The sequence below is a fragment of the Felis catus genome, chromosome D1 (assembly GCF_018350175.1).
Source record: "Felis catus isolate Fca126 chromosome D1, F.catus_Fca126_mat1.0, whole genome shotgun sequence".
Taxonomy (NCBI): domain Eukaryota; kingdom Metazoa; phylum Chordata; class Mammalia; order Carnivora; family Felidae; genus Felis; species Felis catus.
Genome location: NC_058377.1, coordinates 42,584,686 through 42,601,540, shown reverse-complemented (window position 1 = coordinate 42,601,540; position 16,855 = coordinate 42,584,686). Strand labels below are relative to the sequence as shown.

General features: G+C 35.7%; 1 long non-coding RNA gene across 1 annotated transcript in view; it reads right to left on the bottom strand.

Moving 5' to 3' along the window:
• Nucleotides 1–16,855, bottom strand: part of LOC123380447 — a 343,729-nt gene that overhangs the window by 163,883 nt on the left and 162,991 nt on the right. The gene's annotated exons all lie outside the window — the stretch shown is intronic.

Here is a 16,855-nt window from a genome sequence, read left to right as displayed (position 1 = left end):
AATCTGTATTTCTCATTTCTACATTTCTTTTTAATACTCCTCTATCTTCACCTTTCAACCATCCATTTGCAGGGCAGTGTATATTCAAAAACTGTGCAAGACACAGTATTGCATTTTTCTGCTATCCTAGACCCGGTTGTCACTATATCTCATTATTTCTGGCTTCCTATATCATAATCGCTATAAAAATGTCACTCCTGTAATTAATCCTTTGATAAATCTTTGCGCCTACAAGTTAAAGTTCTAGCTCAAGTGCAAGATCCTTCTTGATTCATCTCCTCTTTATCGCTGTTGAATCCTCACTAGATTTTCTCCACATGTGCTCTGTTCTCTCAGGCCTTTCTAGCTGCCCATTCTGCTTCCTCTCTTTACAATTATTCCATCCCTCATTTATACCTCATTAAATTCTGTAACAGTTTCAAGGTTAGTCACTTCTCCCTTAGTCTTGGAAAAACTTTCCACATGCATCTGCCAACAACACATTAAACACTTGACTTTTATTAGAGCACTTAGCATACAGTCTTGTATTACTTAGTCTATCCTTTCTCACTGGACTGTGAATTCCCTCAAAAAAGGGAATGTGTCTGTCATCTCTGTGTCTCCAGTATCTAATTTCTCCATGCATGCTCTTCCGTATGTTTTTCAGTGTAGAAATGAGAAAAGGTGATTGAAAATATTTCTTATAGGAAACTTAGCTTAAAGCCACTTTAATTTCCCTACTTAGAACTGATTTTTATGAGTTATTCATTTTGGGGGTCCTCTACCAAATTTATCTATCTATGACCACTCAGGCTTTTAGAGAAAATACTATGGTAGGGGAAGATTTTTTCATTGGTAGAGCACTGAGTACTACCCAATTTAGCAAACGTATGCAACAAAGGAAACACTTAGTTGTAACACCAGCAATCAAAACAAACAAAACAAAAAAACATATCCCTGGTGGTTTGGCTACAATATTACATAGGATATTCTTAACATATATATAATATATATAACATATATATAATATATATATAACATATATATATAATATATAACATATATGTTATATGTTATATGTTATATATACATATATATATATGTATATATACATATAACATATATGTTATACATATATGTTATATATGTGTGTATATATATATATATACACACAATTATGTGTTGTGTTGAGTTTTGTGTTGATCACAACAAAGTTTAGTAAATCCAAGTAATAAAAAAGAACTGTGGAAACTAGCAGAATTCTCTTTTTTCCATCTAAAGAGTATTTTTTGTTTGTTTTTTCTTCACAATTGGCTGCTGTTTGGTGGCGGAGAGGGGTTAATATTACGCTATTTTAACAAATTAAATAAATATTAGAAAATAAGTAATTTTAAAGGGGCTTTCACAACCTGAAGAAATTGAAAGAAAAAAAAAACCTCTAATTCAATCTAATATTTCCAATTTTTGCTATCTTGTTTCTATGGGATCACTAGCTTTAAGATAGTGATTACCTGCACTCAGGTTTATTGTTTATAACATTATTTGGCTATCATCCTCTATCAATCCCCATAAAATTAAAAATACTCTAAAAAGTCACATTTGAATTACTTCAATATATATTTTTTGAGGATGTATTATGCACCAGACTCTTCTAGTTTCTGAGAGCTAAAAAATATGTAATAAAAAAAGTCTATGCTTAAGGTGCTCTTGGATGCAAATCTGGGGGAAGGGAGCAGTTGGCCAAGAACCAGTAAGGAGAATACAGCGGGATTTCTATCATTATGGAACTAGCATAGGATTTTATCAGAGCCAAGATGGAGGAGCTAGTGAGATAAAGAAAGGAAATACAATTATCAAGGTAATTTAGGCTCTTAAACCACACTTTCGATTACAATGAACTGAAGCACTCCATAATTGGTTCATTCTCTATTGTGTGTTGCATACATAGCCCTAGTTTTGAAGCATCATTATCCTTTCTTTTGGAGGCCAAATATGCAGATGCTAGTGTAAGCCCCAGACCTGTGACACTCCTTAGACCCCCACCCCCACCCTACGCCATTGCACAAAGCCAGGACGCACAGAAGGGTGGCAGCAGTGCTTTTCTTTCCCTTAGCCCAGATATTATGGCACATCAGCAAAGTGTGTACAAAATTGGCATCCAGGTGTTGAGAAAAAAAGAGAAACAAAATTACACTGAATGGGCAGGCTCAACTGAAATTGTGCTGTCCAGAAACCATTCTTGTTCCACCTGCCCTTGAGACTGTCTGGAAGGATCACAACAGAGCAGGGGCAAAGTACAAAGGAAAGTTAAAATAATGCTTTTTCAAAAGAAAATATTTTTAAAATGCTAGCTCAATTAGCTAACTTGGATATAAAGGGAATATGGAGGGTCTTTTAATTAGTATTATAAAAATATGGTAACATTTTATAACACTGGAAAGATGGTGATATATATCATAACCATAGTATATTTTTTTTAAAAAAATTACAATTTTTGTCTTCCTATTGTCTCCATGCATTATACTCATCATGTAATTCCTGGATTGGTTATTTTGCCCTATAGTATTTGCCTGCTTCCCTTTCCTTCTTTTCTTCCTACTATAGTCTCTCCTCCCTCCCATCCTCACCCTCCTTCTTCCTCCCTCCATTCTTTTTTCTCTCTAGTCACCCCCTCTGTTTTCACTCTTACTTCTTTTTTTTTTTAATTTTTTTTGTAATGTTTATTTATTTTTGAGAGAGAGACAGAGTTCAAGTTGGGGAGGGGCAGAGAGAGAGGGAGACACAGAATCCGAAGCAGGCTCCAGGCTCTGAGCTGTCAGCACAGAACCCAACGTGGGGCTCAAACCCACAACTGTGAGATTATGACCTGAGCCCAAGTCAGATGCTCAACTGACTGAGCCACCCAGGCTCCCCGACTCCTAGCTTGTTTTTAAGCCTACACAATCTGATATGCCTAGAAGTAACAGTTGCAATCATAGTATAAGTACCATAGACTACTATCATTAAAGCTGCTTAACTTCTGGAGCCTCAATTTCCTCATCTGCAAAATGGGTACAGCTTGCTTCCTCAGCTAGCTCTTATGCTAATTACAGGAGATCATATCCTTAATATATTTGACATATAATAGATTCAGTCATTTAAACAACTGTCATTATATAGTTCTCAAGCTTTTTCCTTGCTTTGAATGTTTTTCCTTGAGATAAATTATTGTAACAAAGGTTTTAAAATGGGTTAGTGCATTTTTTTTAAAGCTTGTTTATTTATTTTGAGACAGAAGCAGTGTGAAAGAGGGAGAGACAGAGAGAGGGAGAGAAAGAATCCCAAGCAGGCTCCATGCTGTCAGTGAAGAGCCTGACACAGGGTTCAAACTGACAAACCATGAAATCATGACCTGAGCCCAAACCTAGAGTTGAATGGTTAACTGACTGAGCTACCCAGGTGACCCTGTTTAGTGCATTTTTAAGTATTGTCAAACTGCATTATAAAAGATCCATGTAAATTTGGTTTAACATTTTGATAAAGAATAGAAAAAAAAAAAAACAGTCCTATTTCATCCCTTACACTAAAATGCTAATTACACTATTTAAAGAGTAAATGAAATCAAAATGTCTTACAAGAAAACAAAGGCAGTAATTTGCATAGCTTTTAGTATAAAAGAAGCTTCTAAAACCACAGAAATACAGAAAGGAGAAAGCTTGTGATTTCACTGATTTTGCTACAATTAAAACAGCACCAACATCAAAAGAGAAGTCACTCTATATGGAAAACCCAAAAGATCCATCAAAAAACTGCTGGAATTGATCCATGAATTCAGCAAAGTCGCAGGATATAAAATCAATGCACAGAAATCAGTGGCATTCCTATACACCAACAATGAAGCAACAAAAAGAGAAATCAAGGAATCAATCCCATTTACAATAGCACCAAAACCCATAAAATACCTAGGAATAAATCTAACCAAAGAGGTGAAAATTCTATACACTGAAAACTATAGAAAGCTTATGAAAGAAGTCAAAGGAGATGCCAAAAAATGGAAAAATATTTCATGCTCACAGATACGAAGAAGAAATATTATTAAAATCTCAATACCGGGGCGCCTGGGTGGCACAGTTGGTTGGGCGTCCGGCTTCAGCCAGGTCACGATCTCGCGGTCTGGGAGTTCGAGCCCCGCGTCGGGCTCTGGGCTGATGGCTCAGAGCCTGGAGCCTGTTTCAGATTCTGTGTCTCCCCCTCTCTCTGCTCCTCCCCCATTCATGCTCTGTCTCTCTCTGTCCCAAAAATAAATAAACGTCGGAAAACAAAAATTAAAAAAAAAATGTCAATACTACCCAAGGCAATCTACATATTCAATGCAATCCCTATCAAAGTAACACAAGCAATTTTCACAGAGCTAGAGCAAACAATCCTAAAATGCGTATGGAACTAGAAAAGACCCTGAAGAGCCAAAGCAATCTTGAAAAAGAAAACCAAAGTAGGAGGCATCACAATCCCAGACTTCAAGCTACATTACAAAGCTGTAATTATCAAGACAGTACGGTACTAGCACAAAAACAGACACTCAGATCAATTGAACAGAATAGAGAACCCAGAAATGGACCCACAAACATATGACCAACTAACCTTTGACAAAGCAGGAAAGAATATCCAATAGAATAAAGACAGTCTTTTCAGCAAGTGGTGCTGGAAAAACTGGACAGCGACATGCATAAAAATGAACCTGGACCAGTTTCTTACATCATACACAACAATAAACTCAACATGGATGAAAGACCTAAATGTAAGACAGGAAGCCATCAAAATCCTTGAGGAGAAAGCAGACAAAAACCTCTTTGATCTTGGCTGCAACAACTTCTTACTCAACACATCTCAACAGAGGCAAGGGAAACAAAAGCAAAAATGAACTATTGGGACCTCATCAACATAAAAAGCTTCTGCACAGTGAAGGAAACATTCAGCCAAACTAAAAGGCCACCAATGGAATGGGAGAAGATATTTGCAAATGATATATAAGATAAAGGGTTAGTATCCAAAATCTATAAAGAACTTACCAAATTCAACACCCCCCCAAAAAAAAACAAAAAGAAAAAGAACCCCAAATAATCCAGCGGAGAAATAGGCAAAAGTCATGAATACACACTTTTTCAAAGACGACATCCAGATGGCTAACAGACACATGAAAAAATGCTCAGCATCACTCATCGTCAGGGAAATACAAATCAAAACCACAATGAGATATCACCTCACACCTGTCAGAATGGCTAACATTGACAACTCAGGGAACAACATGTTGGCGACGATGCGGAGACAGAGGATCTCTTTTGCACTGCTGGTGGGAATGCAAACTGGTGCAGCCCCTCTCGAAAACAGTATGTAGGTTCTTCAGAAAATTAAAAACAGTAATACCCTACAACCCAGCAATTGCACTCCTAGGTATTTATCCAAGGAATACAGGTATGCTGTTTTGAAGGGGCACATGCACCCCAATGTTTATAGCAGTACCATCAACAATAGCCAAAGTATGGAAAGAGCCCAAATGTCCATCGATGGACGAATGGATAAAGATGATGTGGTATGTATATATGTATGTATGCGCACACACACACAATGGAGTATTACTTGGCAATCAAAAAGAATGAAATCTTGCCATTTGTAACTACATGGGTGGAACTAGAGAGTATTATGCTAAGCAGAATTAGAGAAAGACAAAATCATATGACTTCACTCATATGAGGACTTTAAGATATAAAACAGATGAACATAAGGGAAGAGAAGCAAAAATAATATAAAAACATGGAGGGGGGCAAAACGTAAGCGACTCTTAAATATGGAGAACAAACAGAGGGTTGCTGGAGGGGTTGTGGGAGGGGGGATGGGCTAAATGGATAAGGGACATTAAGGAATCTACTCCTGAAATCATTGTTGTACTATATGCTAATTTGGATATAAAATAAAAAAATAAATTAAATTAAAAACCAAAAGGAGAAGTCACAAATCAAAATTAAAAAAAAAACTAACAAATCTGGGCTAACACTGGCAAATATTTTATTGGAAAAGAAAATTCTTGCCCTAATACACAGACTTCTTACAAATCAACAATTATGGATAGAAAAACATAAAAGGGACATGAAAAAGACATCCACAAATGCAGTACCATTGTTAATAATCATTTTTAAGCATACTTAATCTTACTAGCTATAAAATAATTACAACTTAAATATTATTTCATCTTCTACATCATATGGCAATTATGTGAATTCTATGTATCCTTATGATAGAATAGTATAAAATCATTCAATTGATTTGGCAGACTAATATTTAATCACAAAAACAAAATACATGAGGATATTGTTAAATACAAAAAAATAAGTTATACTATATCCAAAATTTAAATATATAATATGCATAACCATATGTATATATATACCCACATCATTAATATTAGTCCTATATGTATATGTTGTTTATATACATACATAAATCTACGTATAAATGTGTATGTATGTATATATACTGTATGTACATAGATGTATGTAACACACATATATTTCTTTATATATAAATCTATGTATTTACATATAAACATGCATATTTGTTTGGGGGGAAGTGTCAGAAATGGTATTTATCCCTGAAATTAATTGATGATATTTGGATATTTGTAATATGGCTTAAATTTTATGTTTTTGGTTTCTTCATATATTCTCGATTGTCATCAACAGACATACCTTTTATATTAAGAAAACTAATACAACTATCTTTAAAATAAATGTTTCGGGGTGCCTGGGTGGCGCAGTCGGTTAAGCGTCCGACTTCAGCCAGGTCACAATCTCGCGGTCCGTGAGTTCGAGCCCCGCGTCGGGCTCTGGGCTGATGGCTCGGAGCCTGGAGCCTGTTTCCCATTCTGTGTCTCCCTCTCTCTCTGCCCCTCCCCCGTTCATGCTCTGTCTCTCTCTGTCCCAAAAATAAATAAACGTTGAAAAAAAAATTTTTAAAAAAATAAATAAATAAATAAAAATAAAATAAAATAAATGTTTCATTGAAATTAGCAATGAATGAATGTTTTATTGTGGTTGCACTTATATGATGTGCCTATTAAAGAAGTTTTTTCTCATATTGGTAAAATTAGATAAAAGAAATAATTTATAATGCATTTATTTGATTATTAATGTGGTAGAACTTTTTTTACATGTGGCTAATTGCATTTCTTTTCTGTAACTTGAGTGTTAAACTCTTTTTTTCCTTACAGGTACTTCACATTAAAAAATATTGCAAATATGATAGTTACTAATCTTTATCCTATTGGTTACTTGCAGTTTTCTAGCTTTTTGTAATGTTTAACTTTATAATTTTTTTTAAATATATATATTTTTTTTAGCTGTGGTATTATCAAACCTGAAATCATTTTTAGCTTTATACTTTAAGACCTGAATTACTCATTAATATTATCTGGTAAAGCATATAGATTTCATAACACAATAACTTCAGTACATTTGTGGTGATTTTATGCAGCAACCTATCAATTTATCCAGGATCAACAACAAAGCAAAGAGAGCTGGAATCCCACTGAAATGTAGCCTTTTGTACACGTAGGCCATGGATTGAGCTATGCAGATCTCCTGTTCCTGTTCAGATGTGATTTCATCTTTTTTTTTTCTTTAATTTATTCCAAAATCTCAGACAATCTCTAGAAAAATCATTATGATGTTAAAAAAAATGACTACAAGGTCTAAAACTCTATTTGGATCATATAACAATGTGCTGAAAAGTTGAAAACTGAGCTAAGTAATTACAGATATACAAATGCCAACCACTGAGTTTGGTTTTCTTCTTTTCACTACTTTGACCTGTTATTGGAGTCTCAAAAAAAAAAAAAAATCAAGTTGTGTTCTATACAAACAAACGTTGATGCATCACAATTTGTAGGAGAGCAGTGAGAAGTTTTCTGTTGCTAGAATGAAGAAAGGGGTGTCAAGAGGTCAAGGTAAGTGGTAAAATTAAGCTGGGTGCTGAGGATCCTTTCAGAACAGTTAAAAGAGTTGTAGCTTTATCCTAGAGGTAACATGTGCAAGAGTTTCAGGCAAAGGTGTTACAAAGTAAGTTCTTTTATTTAGAACCTTCTAAATGGCAGACATGGCAATGGGTACTGGAGATGCACAGACTGAAAAAATTCAACCTGCCTTCACTAACAAGAAACACAAATAATGATGGGGAAAAATGGGTTTTGGATCACAAATGTGGCACTCTAACTAGCTTACTAAAGGAGATGAACATCACTGGGCTAGTCACTAAGTATAAACGATAGGTAATTAATCATTGGAAGCCTTTTTTTTTTTTTTTTAACACACATAATTTTTTTTTTGTTGTTAAAGTAAATTCTACACCCAACATGGGCTTCGAACTCACAATCCTGAGATCAAGAGTCACATGCTCTACCAACTGAGCCAGACAGGGGCCCCAAAAGCCTTTTTTAAACAAGGATACTTCTTATAAAGACAGGTCCTTTTCTCATTGAATACAAGTATGTATTGTTCAAGTTAAATGTGGTAACACATGTAAAATAGCCTAGAACACTAGCGTAGGTCTCAAAAAATTGAAATCTTTGTACTTATAAGTATTGGACCCAAATGTCATTCCTAGTTTGTTCTTCCTTAAATATTAACAAGTCTTGATTAGAATCAGGCCTCATAATCTGAACAGTACACAGGAGAAACACTTTCCTCAGTGGACACTGAAAGCTAGTGTTTTCCTTTATTTCCTTCTCAAATTTCACTATTTAAATGTATCTCTCACATTACTGAAAATCCCCACATCTGACACCAAAAGCACCCAGATGGAGCTGCATCCCCAATCAAAACTGAATATATTCTTGTTTTCTGCACACGGTCTTTCATTAATTTATTGTTTTTTTGTAAGAATGAGGCATACATTGTATTTTATCGATGTGACCTAAAAGCAAAATGCACCTTAAATCAAAGAAGAGAGTCCTTTTCAAAAGACAAGTTCTTTTTCTTGTCTAAAATGTTAAGATTTTGTGGTCACAGTCAGACTTGAAGGGAAGTCTCTGAAACTACTCCGTATAGAAGTCAATAATAGAGAAATTTATGGGACTCCTGGGTGGCTCAGTTGGTTGAGTGCCCAACTTTGGCTCAGGTCATGATCCTGCAGATCACGAGTTCAAGCCCTGCATCAGGTTCTGTGCTGACAGCTCGGAACCTGGAGCCTGCTTCGGATTCTGTGTCTCCATCTCTCTCTGCCCTCCCCTGCTCGTGCTCTCTCTCAAAAATAAAGACATTTTTAAAAAGTAATTTAAAAAGAGAAGTTTGGGGGCGCCTGGGTGGCGCAGTCGGTTAAGCGTCCGACTTCAGCCAGGTCACGATCTCGCGGTCCGTGAGTTCGAGCCCCGCGTTGGGCTCTGGGCTGATGGCTCGGAGCCTGGAGCCTGTTTCCGATTCTGTGTCTCCCTCTCTCTCTGCCCCTCCCCCGTTCATGCTCTGTCTCTCTCTGTCCCAAAAATAAATAAACGTTAAAAAAAAAATTAAAAAAAAAAAGAGAAGTTTGATTTATAGAAGAAAGAGGGGCCGTTTCAAATGATTACATTGTAACAATCCTAATGACATGGACTGGAAACTGCTCTTCTAAAATATGTATTTTACATTTGACATAGAAGGTCATAATTTACAAAGTTTACATATATTTACATCAATTTAACATTACAGTATCCTATGGAGTATGTTAGACAAGTATTAACATTGTTTTGTAAATCACTGAACTAACATCAGTAATCAGCACCGTCAGGTACCAGAGAGGCTGTTCAGCAGTTACAACCTTGGGTACTGGAGTGCAACAGACCCAGGTTTAAATTCTGACAGTATTACTGGATGTGTGAGTACTGACTAACTGTAAATGGAATACTGGATAGAGTTTCTTGGGCTATTCTGAGGAGCACTCTGGAGTGTAATACTCTGTGAGATTCTCTGAATACTCTTTCTCCTTGCTTGTTCGTTGAATAGTTTAGACAGAGGACTTAGAGAAGGTCCTAGGGCATGACAAGAACCCCCTAGAGAGAGGCAGCCTGCACCCTTCAGTCACCGCTTGGAAGGAGACCTGCCTCACAGCTTCTTGGCCTGTGATAGGAGAGAGAAAGGAACTTCTATTGTGCTAAACTCCTAATAATTTAGGATTGTATTCTATAACTGCTCATGTTAATTATCCTCTTCACATACAGATACCTACTTATATGGTTTCTTTTTTTTAGTTTCCTCTTCCTTTATGGATCCCTGATATTGAGCCTCAGTTTCTAACAATGGCGAAGTAATCAAATTTTCCCCTCTTTCTTCATTGCACCCATTTGATCTCACTGACGTTTTCTCACTTACTTTATACTGTATCTGGTTGTCTGTAAATTTCATTCTTTATGTCAGTAATAATGGTTCCATTTTGGTGTTCAGCTTAATATACTTTTGTTCTTCTAACCCATAGCCAGATATACTCCAACTGCTCTGAGTTTTATCAGATGGTGAGAATCATCACTGTGAGCGTTCAGAGCAATTAAAGCCATTAACATCCAGAGGAGGACAGATAAACTCCCCTGGTCTTAAAGCTCTTTCATTCCATAGAACTGTACTTTAGAGAAAAAAAAATGCCCCAAGTTCTCAGGAATTTGAATTATCTATGACTGTTGATATTCTCAAAACACATAAATTTCCCTATCTGGGATTGTTTATTGTCCTCAATAAGTTCATCACTTGTTTGGGGGGATTACCTTTGTGGCACTTTCTAGGTAGAAAACCTCATTACTGTAGTGCATTACACTATAGAATAGTACCAAATAAGGACATCAGCTTTGGGGCCATTAACACCTGAATTCTAATCCTATCAGGTACTTAATACATCTGAGAAAACTCCTCAGTTATGATCTTGTTTTCTTCTTCTTTAGGGAGATCACTGCTGGGAAGATTTCTTAAATATACACACCATGCCATTGATTCTGCCCAGCAAAGGCTTCTGAACCTTCACCCTGACCTCAGGTACTTCTGATTGCATTCTAAATATGAATTGAAGAAATGTGACAGCCTAGGAAATCTATACAGACTCAGATATAACTATCTTCACAGAAAACTATCCTAGAGTCCCACTGTGACCTAGGATTTACTTGAGACATTCAGATAAAATTTGTATTATTCTTCAAATAGGTAAATCTGAGATGCATGTAGTGCACTCTCTCTCTCTCTATATATATATATTTTGCCTCAGTTACCATATTCTAGTTGGATAACAGCATCTTCTAAAGAGTTGACATATAACCCACAAGTCAGATCTGAAAGGACTTAGAATCTCTTGTCTCATGGCAAGCCTACCATGGACTAACTCTGATTTATTGTAGATGTTTGGATATGATCTGGATGGCTGAATGAGAAAAGGATAGCTGTCAACAAATTACAGTTGGGTACATATGAAATGCCTGCCTTCTATCCAGAAGAGGGTAATGTTGTGATGGATGTGATGATGAGACAATTTCGAATAAGATGGAGAAAATGATGCTTATACAGAGGGAGGAAATGGATGATTACTGCTAAATTGTATTGATACCCTATAGGGGGAAAATGATAACCAAATGCTGATAATGGCTAAATAATAACTAGAGAGTTATGTGGTAAATTATAAAGAAGCCCTCATCAACTATAGTGGAGGATGGATTCAGTTGAGTGGTAGACTGCAAACCTAACTGCCAGGAGTCACAAAGCAGCAAAACCATTTGAATGTTCAGTCAAGGCAGGTCTATTATGCAAAGATGAGGGCCCTGGTAGGAAAAGCTATGATCCTCAAAACTCAGAAAAGGACATATGGATGGATGCCTCTACAACCATATATAGATGTTACAACCATCTACCCTCATCTAGACCTGCTGTGCTTGTGGTAGTAGCCAACACTTCTCTTGAAAGGGTCAGACAATTTGTTGAACTGGAATATATTTCAGAATCATTTTTTTCATAAGGTAGTATGTGGCCTATTTAGGGCCATGTCCCTTCACCTTTCCTAGCCCCCAAACTAAAAATTAGGGTTAAATCCTAGTATAACTCACTTCTGCCTGCACTGATTCCGATAATTGAGGAAAAAGGCTAGATATGTAAATAATTTTAAGAAATTATTGCATTATACCTAAAAGAACTAGAAAAAGAAGAACAAAACCAAAAGTTAGAAGGAAGGAAGGAAATAATAGAGATCAAAAGGAAAAAAAGATGAAATACAGACTAAAAATAATCATAGAAAAGACGAATGAAACTAAGAGCTGGTACTTTGAAAATATAAAATTGATAAACCTTTAGCCAGACTTATCAAGAAAAAAAGAGAGGACTCAAAATCAGAAATGAAAGAAAAGCTACAACCAACACCACAAAAATATAAAGTATTTTGAGACTACTTTAAAAATTATATGCCAACAAATTAGACAATCTATAACAAATGGATAAATTTCTAGGATCATACAGTCTTCCAAAACTAAATCAGGGAGAGAAATAGAAAATCTGAACAGACCAATTACTTGTAATGAAATTGATAATCAAAACTCCCAATAAACAAAAGCCTAGGACTAGATGTTACCACAGAAGAATTCTACTAAACATTTAAAGAAGGGTTAGTACCAGTCTTTCTTAAACTATTACTGAAAACAGAATAGAAATAAATGCTTCCAAATTCATTCTATGAGCCAGCATAACCTTGATACCTACACCAGACAAAAACACTGAAAAAAAAATACAGACCAATATCCCTGATGAAAATGCAAAAATCCTCAAAAACATATTAGTAAACCACATTCAACAATACATTAAAAATATCATTCACCATGATTAGGTGGGATTTAGTTTAAGAATGCAAGGATGGTTCAACATCCACAAATCAGTCAACATGATAGACTACACTAACAAAATGAAGGATAAAAACCCTTTGATCATATCAATAGATGCAGAAAAAGCATTTGACAAAGTTCAACCTCCAGTCATGATAAAACTTCTCAACAAAGCATGTATAGAGGGGAAAATACCTTAACATAATAAAGGCCACATGTGAAAAACCCACAGCTAACATCATACTCAATGGTGAAAACCTGAAAGTTTTTCCTCTAGGATCAGGAACAAGAGAAGAATGTCTACTCTCACCACTTTTATTCATCATCATACTGGAAGTTATAGCCACAGTAATCAGACAAGCAAAAGAAATAAAAAGCATCCAAACTAAGGAAGAAGTAAAAGTTTCACTATTTGTGGACTACATGACTACTATATATAGAAAACTCCAAAGACTCTATCAAAAAACTATGGGAATTAATCATCTCAGTAAAGTTGCAAGATACAAAATATACACAAATATGTTGTATTTCTATATGCTAATAACAAAATAGAAAACAATCCCATTTATAATTACATCAAAAAGAATAAAATACATAGGAACAAACTAAACCAAAGAAATGTAGGACTTATACTCTCAAAGTCATTAAGGCATTGACGGAAGAAATTGAAGACAACACAAATAAATGGAAATACATACCATGCTTGTGGATTCGAAGAAATGAAAATGTTAAAATGTCTCAACTGTCTAAAGCAATCTAGAGATTCAACGTAATCCCTATCAAACTGCCAATAGTATTTTTTCATAGAACTAGAGTAATCATAAAATTTGTATGGAACCACAAGAGACCCCACATAGCCAAAGCAATCTTGAGAAAGAAGAACAAAGCTGAAGGTATCAAATCCCAAATTGTAAACTATACCACGAAACTACAGCAATCAAAACAGTATGATACTGACACAAAAATAGACACATAGATCAATGGAACTCAACAGAGGGCCTAGAAATAAACCCACACTCGTGACCAATATATGGCAACAGATGTAAGAATATACAAAGGTAAAAGGACCATTTTTTCAATAAATGATGAGAAAGCTGGAGAGTTACATGCAAAAGAATAAAACTGGACTACTTTCTTACACACAAAAATTAACTGAAAATGAATTAAAGACTTGAATGTAAGACTTGAAACCATAAAACTCCTACAACACAAGCAGTATTATTGATACTGTCTTTGCAATATTTTCCCAGAACTGTCTCCCTGAGCAAGTGAAACAAACAAACAAACAAACAAAAAAAAAAAACCAATTGGGATTACATTAAACTAAAAAGCTTTGGCACAGTGAAGGAAATCATCAACAAAAAGAAAAGGCAGTCATTCAAATAGGAGAGAAGACATCTCCAAATGATGTATCTATAAAGGAGTTAATATGGTTAATATCCAAAATATATAAAGAACTCATACAACTAAGCCTCAAAAATAATAATAATCCAATTGAAAATTGTTAGAGAATATGAACAGACATTTATCCAAAGAAGACATACACATGAAAAGATGCTCAATATCACTAATCATCAGAGAAAAGCAAATCAAAACCACAATGAAATATCACCTCACACCAATCAAAATGGTATTTCTCTGTATTTATGAGAATAAACTGGAAGTTACCAGAGGGAGGTGAGTGGTGGGATAGCAAAATAAACTAAGGGAATTAAGAGGCACAAACTTTAATTGATACAATAAAGAAGTCATGGGGATGAGAAGGACAGTTAGGAAATACAATCAATATTGTAATATTTTTGCATGGTAAGAGATGGTAACTTGGTGAGCATTTTGTAACCTTTAAAAAAAAAGCTAGTTTGCATGTACCAGTTGGAGCTAGGGGGAATATTTGTAGCATTGGATTTTTAGGATTCTTGATCAATAGGACTAGAGTTTAAGACGGGATACTAAAAACTTTATTGTGCAAGTGATACTTTCCTGAGGTATGGGACTTAACACACTAGCAATGACCTGAAACGACAGGGAAAATTCACTGTGTGTATAGCTCTCATAAGCCTGGGGGAAAAAAAAAAACAAAAAACAAAACACAAAACAAACAAAAACACCCTATACTCAATATAGTAGAAATATCTAAGTTGTCCTGACACATGGTAGAGGAAGAAATAAAGAGGCTAAGGGAAGTAAACATGTTGGGAGATATATATGCTGTAAAGCTAGAAGATCTGCTGGTGAGTTATCTTCCTTAAGAAGGCTCAGGATACCTATCACTGATCAAGGACATTAGGAATGCACTGGAGAAATAATGCCAATATTACTAAAAAATTCTGTGATGATTCTGCTCTGCAAATCAGAGCTGGCTGTGGAAGGCAGTCACATAGCCTTATCATAAACATACATGGAGATGATGAGGTCCTAAGATAATGGGCCAATTGGTCCCACTTTAACCACTAGATACCAGGAATCTTCATTGTCATAACAACTTACAAAAGATTGGGAAGGACATTTTATCTGTGGGCAGTTGAAATGGTTAATGTAGTATGTGTCCATAAAGGTAAAATAGAGAAGAAGAATGCCATTCAATACCTGTTACTAAACAAAAAATCAAGAACAAAAGAAAGGATGCAGGAAGACATTTGTTTCCAGGGGGAAAGAAGGTTATTATCCCTTGCACAGTTGTAAGACCTGAACTGATTTGCAGATCCAGAATCCACTGATTAATTACTGATTACTGAGTCCCTTGGAAGAAAACCCTGCAGTACCAAAGGGAAAATACACTGTGAAGATTTCCCAGTCTTTCTCCATGGATACCTATGGCCAATCACTCAAGTGACTGTATCTGAGAAAATGGGGAATGACAAGACATTCTGACAACTGTCGAATATAGGAACTGAATTGAAACCCACAGCTGGAGACCTAAAGGATCATGATGGCCCCATTATAACTGGAGTGTACCAGATTCTGATAATTTTCAAATGGAATCTTGTTACAATTTAGTTAACAGTAAGTACACTTTGTCCACAAACCCATCCAGTATGCCAGAGTGTGTATGTGTGTGTTTTTTTTCTTCCCGGAGACTCTGAGTGCATTGTTGGAATTCATTCATTTGATGGTTGGAGTAACTCTAATTTCATGTTTTCAGATGTCGGGTTTATGGATTAAGAACTATCATTATAAGGAATGACAAATGAAAAACTCTATATGTCTTTACTCAACATGCACAGACATCCACATAGGCCAGAATGGCAGAGATTAATGCTACCATTAAAAGACCTAAAGAAATCATATTTGCTGGAGCCTGTAGTAAATCCATTTAACATGCCATCCTGGCTCTTGGAAACCAGATGGATCCTGGAGAAGGATCATAGACTATCACTGACTTAACCAAGTAGAAGCCCTGATCACAACTGTTTTGTTGTGTGTACTGTAATTTTTAGAGCAGATACCACAGCCCAGGGTATGTGGCTATTAATTTAGTCAATATGCTATTTTCTATTACAATCAAAAAGATGTTCAGAAATGGTTTGCATTCACACAGAATGGAAAATATTCATTTATAGTTTTGTCTCAGGGCTATGTTTGTACCTCTACCCTGTTATTATATAATCTGAAGAGATCTAGATCTTTTCAATCTACTGTGTATGGGATCAAAGAAACCACACTTATCTATTACATTGACAACAGTGTGCAGATTGAAAAGAGAAATCAAGGTGGCTAGAACAATGGAAGACTTAGTAAGACTTATAGAGTGGGAGAGAAATCCTATCAAGATTCATGAACTGGCCATCAATTTTTATGGGTGCAGTGGTCACAATACCCTCTTCAAAGTAAAGACCAATTACTATATCTTGCATTCCTCATTAGGGAGAAATAACATGTTGTATGGTAGCTTCCTTTTTGGCACAGAAGGCTTCCAGCTTTGAGTGGAGCTTGGAGAAAGGCACTATAGTAGGTATGGCCACAATGCAATCAGCCCTTCTAGAGATATTATTCACAGAACCTAGAATGTTAGAAAGGTCAGTGGTAGATAGG